The 12196-nt window shown below is 60.9% G+C and overlaps 2 non-coding genes across 2 annotated transcripts; both read left to right on the top strand.

Moving 5' to 3' along the window:
• Window positions 1–8028: 8028 nt before the first annotated feature.
• LOC142793794 (small subunit ribosomal RNA) lies at window positions 8029–9843 on the top strand. Its single transcript, XR_012891826.1, has one exon. It is a non-coding gene; the product is annotated as a small subunit ribosomal RNA (ribosomal RNA).
• A 1719-nt stretch (window positions 9844–11562) lies between these two features.
• On the top strand, window positions 11563–11715 carry LOC142793801 (5.8S ribosomal RNA). Its single transcript, XR_012891830.1, has one exon. It is a non-coding gene; the product is annotated as a 5.8S ribosomal RNA (ribosomal RNA).
• Window positions 11716–12196: the final 481 nt, after the last annotated feature.

The raw sequence follows: 12196 nt of genomic DNA, 5'->3' as shown, positions 1-12196 counted from the left end.
CAGAGTGCCGCGCGTAACGAGGGGCGCGCGTGTTACAGAGAGATATGCCCAAACGCATGAAAGTGTACGCAGGTGTCCTAAGGCAGTTTTTTTTTTTTTTCCTCATTTTGATGTCGCCCCGGCTGACGCGGTTTTCGTTTTTCCGTGCCGCCCCGGCTGACGCGGTTTTCGTTTTTCCGTGCCGCCCCGGCTGACGCAGTTTTTGCGCCGCCCCGGCTGACGCGGTTTTCGCGCCGCCCCGGCTGACGCGGTTTTCGCGCCGCCCCGGCTGACGCGGTTTTTGCGTCGCCCCGGCTGACGCGGTTCGGACTTTGCACTTTTTGGCTCACCCCGGCTGGCGGCCCACTCACTCGATCGCCAGGTCTGTTTGCCCCGGTGGTTCCACCGCCAGGCTTAAGCGCGAACTTTTTTTGTTTGTTTTCTTTTGATTAAGCGCAAGCTTTTTTCTTTGTTTTCTTTTGATTAAGCGCGGGCTTTTTTCTTTGTTTTTTTTTTTGATTTCGCCCCGGCAGACGCGGTTTTTGCGCCGCCCCGGCTGACGCGGTTTTTGCCGCCCCGGCTGACGCAGTTCGGACTTAGCACTTTTCGGCTGTGCCTGGCTGGCGGCCCACTCACTCGATCGCCATGTCTGTTTGCCACAGTTTTCCCGGTGGTGCCGCACCCGGGCTCGCCCCGGCTGACGCAGTTTTCGCGCCGCCCCGGCTGACGCGGTTTCGTGCCGCCCCGGCAGACGCGGTTTTCGCGCCGCCCCGGCTGACGCGGTTTCGTGCCGCCCCGGCAGACGCAGTTCGGACTTAGCACTTTTCGGCTGTGCCTGGCTGGCGGCCCACTCACTCAATCGCCATGTCTGTTTGCCACAGTTTTCCCGGTGGTGCCGCACCCGGGCTCGCCCCGGCTGACGCAGTTTTCGCGCCGCCCCGGCTGACGCGGTTTCGTGCCGCCCCGGCAGACGCGGTTTTCGCGCCGCCCCGGCTGACGCGGTTTCGTGCCGCCCCGGCAGACGCAGTTCGGACTTAGCACTTTTCGGCTGTGCCTGGCTGGCGGCCCACTCACTCGATCGCCATGTCTGTTTGCCACAGTTTTCCCGGTGGTGCCGCACCCGGGCTCGCCCCGGCAGACGCGTTTTTTTTTTTCTTTCGCCCCGGCTGACGCAGTTTTCGCGCCGCCCCGGCTGACGCGGTTTCGTGCCGCCCCGGCAGACGCGGTTTTTTGCGCCGCCCCGGCTGACGCGGTTTTTGCCGCCCCGGCTGACGCAGTTCGGACTTAGCACTTTTCGGCTGTGCCTGGCTGGCGGCCCACTCACTCGATCGCCATGTCTGTTTGCCACAGTTTTCCCGGTGGTGCCGCACCCGGGCTCGCCCCGGCTGACGCAGTTTTCGCGCCGCCCCGGCTGACGCGGTTTCGTGCCGCCCCGGCAGACGCGGTTTTCGCGCCGCCCCGGCTGACGCAGTTCGGACTTAGCACTTTTTGGGCTGAGCCTGGCTGGCGGCCCACTCACTCGATCGCCATGTCTGTTTGCCACAGTCTTCCCGGTGGTGCCGCACCCGGGCTCGCCCCGGCAGACGCGTTTTTTTTTCTTTCGCCCCGGCAGACGTGGTTCCCCCCCCCCTTTTCGCTCGCCCCGGCTGACGAGGTTTTCGCGCCGCCCCGGCTGACGCAGTTTTCGCGCCGCCCCGGCTGACGCGGTTTCGTGCCGCCCCGGCTGACGCGGTTTTCGCGCCGCCCCGGCTGACGCGGTTTTTGCGTCGCCCCGGCTGACACGGTTCGGACTTTGCACTTTTCGGCTGTGCCTGGCTGGCGGCCCACTCACTCGATCGCCATGTCTGTTTGCCACAGTTTTCCCGGTGGTGCCGCACCCGGGCTCGCCCCGGCTGACGCAGTTTTCGCGCCGCCCCGGCTGACGCGGTTTCGTGCCGCCCCGGCAGACGCGGTTTTCGCGCCGCCCCGGCTGACGCGGTTTCGTGCCGCCCCGGCAGACGCAGTTCGGACTTAGCACTTTTCGGCTGTGCCTGGCTGGCGGCCCACTCACTCAATCGCCATGTCTGTTTGCCACAGTTTTCCCGGTGGTGCCGCACCCGGGCTCGCCCCGGCTGACGCAGTTTTCGCGCCGCCCCGGCTGACGCGGTTTCGTGCCGCCCCGGCAGACGCGGTTTTCGCGCCGCCCCGGCTGACGCGGTTTCGTGCCGCCCCGGCAGACGCAGTTCGGACTTAGCACTTTTCGGCTGTGCCTGGCTGGCGGCCCACTCACTCGATCGCCATGTCTGTTTGCCACAGTTTTCCCGGTGGTGCCGCACCCGGGCTCGCCCCGGCAGACGCGTTTTTTTTTTCTTTCGCCCCGGCTGACGCAGTTTTCGCGCCGCCCCGGCTGACGCGGTTTCGTGCCGCCCCGGCAGACGCGGTTTTTTGCGCCGCCCCGGCTGACGCGGTTTTTGCCGCCCCGGCTGACGCAGTTCGGACTTAGCACTTTTCGGCTGTGCCTGGCTGGCGGCCCACTCACTCGATCGCCATGTCTGTTTGCCACAGTTTTCCCGGTGGTGCCGCACCCGGGCTCGCCCCGGCTGACGCAGTTTTCGCGCCGCCCCGGCTGACGCGGTTTCGTGCCGCCCCGGCAGACGCGGTTTTCGCGCCGCCCCGGCTGACGCAGTTCGGACTTAGCACTTTTTGGGCTGAGCCTGGCTGGCGGCCCACTCACTCGATCGCCATGTCTGTTTGCCACAGTCTTCCCGGTGGTGCCGCACCCGGGCTCGCCCCGGCAGACGCGTTTTTTTTTCTTTCGCCCCGGCAGACGTGGTTCCCCCCCCCCCCTTTTCGCTCGCCCCGGCTGACGAGGTTTTCGCGCCGCCCCGGCTGACGCAGTTTTCGCGCCGCCCCGGCTGACGCGGTTTCGTGCCGCCCCGGCTGACGCGGTTTTCGCGCCGCCCCGGCTGACGCGGTTTTTGCGTCGCCCCGGCTGACACGGTTCGGACTTTGCACTTTTCGGCTGTGCCTGGCTGGCGGCCCACTCACTCGATCGCCATGTCTGTTTGCCACAGTTTTCCCGGTGGTGCCGCACCCGGGCTTGCCCCGGCAGACGCGTTTTTTTTTTCTTTCGCCCCGGCTGACGCAGTTTTCGCCCCGCCCCGGCTGACGCGGTTTCGTGCCGCCCCGGCAGACGCGGTTTTTTGCGCCGCCCCGGCTGACGCAGTTCGGACTTTGCACTTTTTGGCTGAGCCTGGCTGGCGGCCCACTCACTCGATCGCCATGTCTGTTTGCCACAGTTTTCCCGGTGGTGCCGCACCCGGGCTCGCCCCGGCAGACGCGTTTTTTTTTTCCTTCGCCCCGGCAGACGTGGTTCCCCCCCCCCCTCCGTCTTTCTTTTTGTTTTTTTTTTCGCCGCGGCTGAAGTGGATTTTTCGGTGCCTCGACGCCCCGGTAGTCGCGGTTTTTCCGTTTCCGCACGGCCCCGGCTGACGCTGCTCGGTCACAGTCGCCTTTTGTGAGGATTGCAGACTTCTTGAGCGCGGGTGTTTTTTTTTGTTGTTGTTGTTGTTTTATTACGCATTCGCTCCAGCAGACGCTGTTTAGACTTTTTGTTTCCTCTTTTATCCTGCGACGAGGTGACGAGGTTTATTCGGTGCCCCGCCGCCCCGGCTGAAGTGATTTTTCCTGTCCCGTGCCGCCCCGGCTGACGCGGTTGGGACTTCGCGTTTGTTCGGCCGCCACGGGTTTTGGCGCACTCGCTCGGTTGCTTGTTGTTGCCACTTGTTGCGAACCCAGGTTTCTTGAGCGAGCGCGGGCGTTTTTTCTTCCTTTCTTTCTTTGTTCTATGTGTTAGCGAATCGGCCTTTAATATCACACGAGGACTCACAACCAACAATTTTCAGTTTGAAGTGTAAAAAATCTGCAGGTGTTGACGTAACTGACTTGCCCCGTACCCTTGAGTACATCCATGAAGTTCTCGTAGTACTACTAAATCGCATTATTCCAAGTGGAGAAATTCCCATAAACTTGCAAACCTCTACACGAAAATCGGTGCGCGTGATAAAGTTGAAAATTATCGTCCGATATCAAATGTGCCTTCTATAACACAAATTCTAGGAAAAAAAAAAAAAACACTTGTTCGCCGTTTTCTGCGCCGTGACTGGCAGCACTCCGGCGAAGCGAAACGGGGTCGATTCGAGCACGATATCGGCGTCTTTCGACGTGCTCGCCGGCGACCGTCGCACGAGTACGTCGCACGAGCGCGTCTGCCGGGGCGCCGTTTGCGAAGCCGACGCAAAAGTGGGAACCGCCGCTCGGATGATCGCCGCTTTCGGCAGAGTGAGTGTTGGCACTCCGGGGAAGCGAAACAGCGTGAATGCGCCCACGAAATCGGCGTATTTTGAAGTGCCCGCCGGCGACCGTCGCACGAGTACGGTAAACCGCGTCAGCCGGGGCGTAGTTCGGGACGCCGACGAAAAAGTGGGAAGCGCAACTCGGATCTTCGCCGTTTTTGCAGGAGTGAGTGGCGGCCCTCCTGCGAGACCAAGAAGCATCGATTCGTGCACGAATTCGGCGCCTTTCGACGTGATCGCCGGCGACCGTCGCTCGAGTAGGGCAAACCGCGTCTGCCGGGGCGGGCTTCGGGACGCCGATGCGAAAGTGGGAAACGCTGCTCGGATGTTCGCCGTTTTTGGCCGAGTGAGTGCTGGCACTCGGGCGAAGCCAAACGGGGCCGATTACGGCACGATATCGGCGTCTTTCGACGTGCCCGGCGGCGACCGTCGCACGAGTACGGTAAACCGCGTCAGCCCGGGCGGAGTTCGGGACGCCGATGCGAAAGTGGAGAACGCCGCTCGGATCTTCGCCGTTTTTGGAGGAGTGAGTGGCGGCACTCCGGAGAAGCCAAGGAGCGCCAATTAGCGCACGATATCGGCGTCTTTCGACGCGCTCGCCGGCGACCGTCGCACGAGTAGGGCAAACCGCGTCTGCCGGGGCGGGGTTTACGACGCCGACGCAAAAGTGGGAACCGCCGCTCGGATGTTGGCCGTTTTTGGCAGAGTGAGTGCTGGCACACCGGCGACGCGAAAGAGCGCGAAAGCGCCCACGAAAGTGGCGTATTTGGACGTGCTTGACGGCGACCGCTGCAGGAGTACGAAAAACCACGTCAGCCGGGGCGAGCGACCCACGGCGGTCTGGGTGCTTATCGCTGCTATTATAGGGGCACCCCGGCAGACGCAGAAAAAAAAAATTTTTTTTCGACCTTCTTTTTTGCTGGTCGAGCTCGGGTAACCCAGGTCGCAATGGGAGCCGCGCACGAAAGCGGCGTCGCGAGACGCGTTCGCGGTCGCTAGTCGCACGAGCTCGGCAACCGCGTCAGCCGGCGCGGAGTTCGGGATGCCGACGGCTAAGTGGGTACCGCTGCTCGGATGTTCGCCGTTTTTGGCCGAGTGAGTGCTGGCACTCCGGCGAAGCGAAACGGGGCCGATTCGGGCACGATATCGGCGTATTTCGACGTGCTCGCCGGCGACCGTCGCACGAGTACGGCAAAGCGCGTCTGCCGGGGCGAGGTTTGCGATGCCGACGAAAAAGTGGGAAGCGCCGCTCGGATCTTCGCCGTTTTTGCAGGAGTGAGTGGCGGCCCTCCTGCGAGACCAAGAAGCATCGACTCGCGCACGATATCGGTGTCTTTCGACGTGCCCGCCGGCCACCGCCGCACGAGTACGGCAAACCGCGTATGCCGGGGCGGGGTTGGCGACGCCGACGCAAAAGTGGGAACCGCCACTAGGATGTTCGCCGTTTTTGGCAGAGTGAGTGCTGGCACTCCGGCGAAGCGAAAGAGCGCGAATGCGCCCACGAAAGTGGCGTGTTTGGACGTGCTTGACGACGACCACCGCAGGAAAACGAAAAACCACGTCAGCCGGGGCGAGCGACCCATGGCGGTCTGGGTGCTTATCGCTGCTATTATAGGGGCACCCCGGCAGACGCAAAAAAAAAAAAATTTTTTTTCGACATTCTTTTTTGCTCGTCGACCTCGGGTGACCCAGGTCGCAGTGGGAGCCGCGCACGAAAGCGGCGTCGCGAGACGGCTTCGCGGTCGCTAGTCGCACGAGCTCGGCAACCGCGTCTGCCGGGGCGGAGTTCGGGACGCCGACGGCTAAGTGGGAACCGCCGCTCGGATGTTCGCCGTTTGTGGCCGAGTGAGTGCTGGCACTCCGGCGAAGCCAAACGGGGCCGATTCCGGCACGATATCGGCGTCTTTCTACGTGCTCGCCGGCGACCGTCGCACGAGTACGGCAAAGTGCGTCTGCCGGGGCGGGGTTTGCGACGCGTACGCAATAGTGAGAACCGTCGCTCGGATGTTCGTCGTCTTTCGCCGAGCCAGTGCTGGCACTCCGGCGAAGCCGAACGGAGCCGATTCGGGCACGATATCGGCGTCTTTCCACGTGCTCGCCGGCGACCGTCGCACGAGTACGGTAAACCGCGTCAGCCGGGGCGGAGTTCGGGACGCCGATGCGAAAGTGGGAAGCGCCGCTCGGATCTTCGCCGTTTTTGGAGGAGTCAGTGGCGGCACTCCGGTGAAGCCAAGGTGCGCCAATTCGCGCACGATATCGGCGTCTTTCGACGTGCCCGCCGGCCACCGTCGCACGAGTACGGCAAACCTCGTCTGCCGGGGCGGGGTTTGCGACGCCGACGCAAAAGTGGGAACCGCCGCTCGGATGTTCGCCGTTTTTGGCAGAGTGAGTGCTGGCACTCCGGCGAAGCGAAAGAGCGTGAATGCGCCCACGAAAGTAGCGTATTTGGACGTGCTTGACGGCGACCGCCGCAGGAGTACGAAAAACCACGTCAGCCGGGGCGAGCGACCCACGGCGGTCTGGGTGCTTATCGCTGCTATTATAGGGGCACCCCGGCAGACGCAGAAAGAAAAAAAAAAATGGGGACATGGCGTGCGTCACCGTGCGGCTTCGCAGCGTTGCCGAAGTCGCCGAGCCCTTCGACTGAGCCGAACGGCGGACAGGGAACGTTGGTCGGCCGTTCTAACCTGTCGGTGCCACGCCGAGACGTCGTTAAGGAAAACCGCGTCGTGGGCCTCTACGACGCCGTCGAGTCGTTGTACGTTTGGTGTCCAGCGTGTCGGCGGCGAGTAGCGGACACGTCGTTCACGACTTCGGTCTTTCGCAGTCGACGCGAACTTGCGGAGAGTCGTGGTGCCTCACGTTTTCGGCAGAAACCGCGGCGGAATTTTCCCGTGCGTGCGCGCACGACCTCGGTGCTGTGCCGTCAGCGTAGTGTTGCACAAACTCGTGGCCTACCCAAGGTGCGGTACGTTTGCGGCCGTATCCTCGGTGGGAATTTCGTGAGTAGGGTCGCAAATTCTACGACCTCGGCGGGTTTGAGAGCGACGTAGACTTGTGGCACGCTCAACGTGCCACACGTTTCGGGGCACACCCGCGGTGAAATTTTCTCGAGTACGCTCGTATTAGTGCCCAAGGAGGTCTGGGTACTTATCGCTGCTATTATGTGGGGGTTCTCGTGAGCGGCGTACGCGAAAGCGACCGGGTGTCTGATATGCGGCGGGCTTCGGCCTCGTCAAGCGTGTCCTCGGGTCTGCTCCAGGGGAATCCACGGCAGTCGTCTGCAGCCTCATCCGCTTGATGCGTTAGGGGCTGGTTGTCGGACGGTGCCGTTTTACCACGATATCGAGGTGTGTTCCGTGTCGTCCTCGGGCGATTCAGATGCGAAAGCGCCGAAGACGCGGGCGTGACCCGTCGTCTGGCGGCTTTGCAGTCTCGGCTCCGTTGCTAGTTCCGGCCGGTCCACCGACAGTGCAGCGGGCTTGGGCAACCCGCACGGCGCGACCGAGTCGATGCAACGAAAAAGAGCGAGCATGAACGTGCTTCTTGCCGCACGGCTCCCACTCGTCTTTCGGGAAGGTTGTGCCGTAGCGAGCTCGAACGCCGTCATCTCGGAGTGCAAAATAAGCGTGTTGGGGCGCCTGAAGGTGGCCTCCGCCGCACACAGACTGCGTCCGGCCCGCCGAAGGCGAGGACGGACGCGCAGTCGAACGATTACCTGGTTGATCCTGCCAGTAATCATATGCTTGTCTCAAAGATTAAGCCATGCATGTCTAAGTACATGCCGAAATAAGGCGAAACCGCGAATGGCTCATTAAATCAGTTATGGTTCCTTAGATCGTTTCTTCCTACTTGGATAACTGTGGCAATTCTAGAGCTAATACATGCAGTGAGCCTGGAGCCCTTTGGGTAACGGGTGCTTTTATTAGACCAAGATCGATCGGGTTTCGGCCCGTATTGTGTGGTGACTCTGGATAACTTTGTGCTGATCGCATGGCCACGAGCCGGCGACGTTTCTTTCAAGTGTCTGCCTTATCAACTTTCGATGGTAGGTTACTTGCTTACCATGGTTGTTACGGGTAACGGAGAATCAGGGTTCGATTCCGGAGAGGGAGCCTGAGAAACGGCTACCACATCCAAGGAAGGCAGCAGGCGCGCAAATTACCCACTCCCGGCACGGGGAGGTAGTGACGAAAAATAACAATACGGGACTCTTTTGAGGCCCCGTAATTGAAATGAGTACACTCTAAATCCTTTAACGAGGATCAATTGGAGGGCAAGTCTGGTGCCAGCAGCCGCGGTAATTCCAGCTCCAATAGCGTATACTAAAGCTGCTGCGGTTAAAAAGCTCGTAGTTGGATCTCAGTTCCAGACGAGTAGTGCATCTACCCGATGCGACGGCTCGGACTGAACATCATGCCGGTTCTTTCTTGGTGCACTTCATTGTGTGCCTCGAGATGGCCGGTGCTTTTACTTTGAAAAAATTAGAGTGCTCAACGCAGGCGAGTCGCCTGAATAAACTTGCATGGATTAATAGAACAAGACCTCGTTTCTGTTCTGTTGGTTTTTGGAATACGAGGTAATGATTAAGAGGGACGGACGGGGGCATTCGTATTGCGGCGCTAGAGGTGAAATTCTTGGACCGTCGCAAGACGAACTACTGCGAAAGCATTTGCCAAGAATGTTTTCATTGATCAAGAACGAAAGTCGGAGGTTCGAAGGCGATCAGATACCGCCCTAGTTCTGACCATAAACGATGCCAACCAGCGATCCGCCTGAGTTACTCAAATGACTCGGCGGGCAGCTTCCGGGAAACCAAAGTATTTGGGTTCCGGGGGAAGTATGGTTGCAAAGCTGAAACTTAAAGGAATTGACGGAAGGGCACCACCAGGAGTGGAGCCTGCGGCTTAATTTGACTCAACACGGGAAAACTTACCCGGCCCGGACACTGGGAGGATTGACAGATTGAGAGCTCTTTCTTGATTCGGTGGATGGTGGTGCATGGCCGTTCTTAGTTGGTGGAGCGATTTGTCTGGTTAATTCCGATAACGAACGAGACTCTAGCCTATTAAATAGGTGCGGGGTTCCCAGCACCTTACAACCTTCTTAGAGGGACAAGCGGCTCCTAGCCGCACGAAACAGAGCAATAACAGGTCTGTGATGCCCTTAGATGTCCGGGGCCGCACGCGCGCTACACTGAAGGAAGCAGCGTGTCTTTATCCCTGTCTGAAAAGACTGGGTAACCCGTGGAACTTCTTTCGTGATTGGGATAGGGGCTTGCAATTGTTCCCCTTGAACGAGGAATTCCCAGTAAGCGCGAGTCATAAGCTCGCGTTGATTACGTCCCTGCCCTTTGTACACACCGCCCGTCGCTACTACCGATTGAATGATTTAGTGAGGTCTTCGGACCGATGTCCGGCGCGGCCTTTCGGTTGCGCCGGTCTGTTGGAAAGATGACCAAACTTGATCATTTAGAGGAAGTAAAAGTCGTAACAAGGTTTCCGTAGGTGAACCTGCGGAAGGATCATTAACGGATTGTGAAGGGTGAGCGCCTCAGCTGCGTCTGCGCCCGACACTTTCTGCCGCTGACCCCGTTTGGACGCGGGGTCGGCTTTTCCCCACGGGGCTGCCTGAATGTGGAGCGGCACCCCGTGACAAATTGTTGCGCCCAGCGGACGCCAACACCGCGACCTTGGACGGTCGGCCAGGTGGCGGACGCGGGTACAAACGGCGCAACGCACTCATAGGTCGGCTTTCGACCCGCCACAGCACCGTGGCTCGAAGCGCTCGAAATGCGCGACCCGACCGCTGCGGGACCGCCTAGTACTGTAAACAGGAGCGGCGGAGCGCGAACGGCGAGTCGTGGTTACGTCGGTAGAAGGCGAGGCTGCGCGTTCCCGAAACGCCAGCCGAGTGCCCTCCCGACCGTTCGAGCGTGCAAGAACGAGACCCGACAATCGCGCGGCGACTGCCAAGTACGAGAGGAACGGCACAAGCGTCGGCGGTCGGTCAAGGAACTGGCGATGTGACGGGTCCGCTGTGCACCAGTGCATACCGTCCCGCCGTCCGCGGCAAGCGCCTCCGCGTCCTCGGGTGACGGAGGCTGCCGGTCGGTTCTTGCAGGCGAGGGATCTCGCTGGCACCGGTTCGCGTTGACGCGCGGCCGGTCATGGCACGGCGATGCGACGGCCGAGGTGCGCAGTACTCGATGGAGGAACCGCACGCTCCGATGACCGTCCCGCCCTCCGCGGCGTATGCGTACCGACCGTAATGGTTGCAGCAGCGCCGGCCGGCTTTTGAATTCGCCACACGAAACACGGTGCGAGATCGCGGTTAGGGGAGCGTCGACGTTGCCAGGCGTTTTGCTTGCTGCCGAGGGAAAGGCGGCACGGCCACGTCGCGCTCGTCGCGATTAGCGGGTCTGCGCGCTTTGGGAAGGTGCCGCAACGACTTGCCGAAAGAGGAAGCACGGAAGAACGAGGGACTTGGACGTCCCGACAATTGAACGCACTTGCGGCCAGGCCCTTGCTGGCTTCGTTCTTCCGCCTCGAGTAGGCTCGTACGCGGCTCCGGCGCCGAAAGTGGTCCTTGGCACCGACTTCGGTGGACGTGGGAAGTGCCGCGCAAGTACGGCGCGCCTGGCTCCACCTGTTGGCTAAAGTAGGCAGCCGGATCGGCATTTTGGTGTGCGGTGGCAAACCGTGGATGCGAAAAAAGCTTGTGCGATTTCGTGGAACAAAAAGCGGGGGTCCCCCTTTTTATGCGGAGGAGACCGACCCGCCTGCCGTGGTGAACCGCGACGCCACGGTAAAAACGGGAGAGGCTTGTCGATGGGACCGTGCATCCCGCGCTCCACGGAGGCCGGGAGGCGGCCGCCCGAGGAAATGTGTAGCCGTCGAGGCCCGCATCTGCGTGCACTCTTATCCAAATGGGTGTACCGCAGGCATTTTCTGGTTAGGCGGGCCAATGAGAGCGAGCACACAACGATACCTACGGGTCCGGCTTGGAGAACCGGCTTCGACGCCTCCCGAGTATTTATAGAGGGGTGGACCACGAAAGCACTCGCAAGTAGCGAAAGCGAAACGCCGTCCGAAACACACCGTTTGCTCGATTTGCGGCAGCCGAAAAAGGCGCGGCAGAGTTTTGGAGTCCAAGCGTGCGCTGAAAAGCGCCCTTCTTGGCCACTGTTTGGCCGAGTGCCAGAAACGTTTGGTTTTGACTGTACGGAATTGAACAAACACTTTTTCACGACTCTAAGCGGTGGATCACTCGGTTCTCGGGTCGATGAAGAACGCAGCCAGCTGCGAGACTTGGTGTGAATTGCAGGACACACTGAGCACTGATTCTTTGAACGCACATTGCGGCCTTGGGTCTTCCCTTGGCTTCGTCTGTCTGAGGGTCGGATCACATATCAAGAGAGCCTTCGGCGCACAAGGGAACGTGAGCCGTCGACTCGTTTTGACCGCGTCGGCAACACGGACAGCACGCTGAACACCTCACAGCGAGCGCCAACAGCGGCCACTCAAGGGCGAGACGGTGGCGACCGTCGTGCCAGAGCCCAACCGAAACGGGGGCGACCGACTGCATTGAGGATGTGGCACCTCGTTGAGACCGCCGCAGGACTTCGAGTCGGAAGGAAGCCTGCAGGGAAAGTGCGGTCGAGGTTGCGTACTCCTCTCTGCGACCGGGCGCGCAAGAGCTGCGAGAGCCACGGACGCGCAACTTTAACGCACGGTAAACACGAGGAGCGAAAGCCGGCCAGCAAAGCTTCTCCAGCCGTGCGCAAAGTGCGCGAGATCGCAGCCTTGCGTTGCGCTTGTTGCCCTCGAAGTAAGCAGGGTGTCCCGTAGACCGGGCGCTCGAACACGCTGCGGGGCCGTGCC

This window comes from Rhipicephalus microplus, unplaced genomic scaffold (genome assembly GCF_043290135.1).
Source record: "Rhipicephalus microplus isolate Deutch F79 unplaced genomic scaffold, USDA_Rmic scaffold_332, whole genome shotgun sequence".
Classification (NCBI taxonomy): domain Eukaryota; kingdom Metazoa; phylum Arthropoda; class Arachnida; order Ixodida; family Ixodidae; genus Rhipicephalus; species Rhipicephalus microplus.
This window is presented reverse-complemented; position numbering and strand designations above follow the sequence as displayed.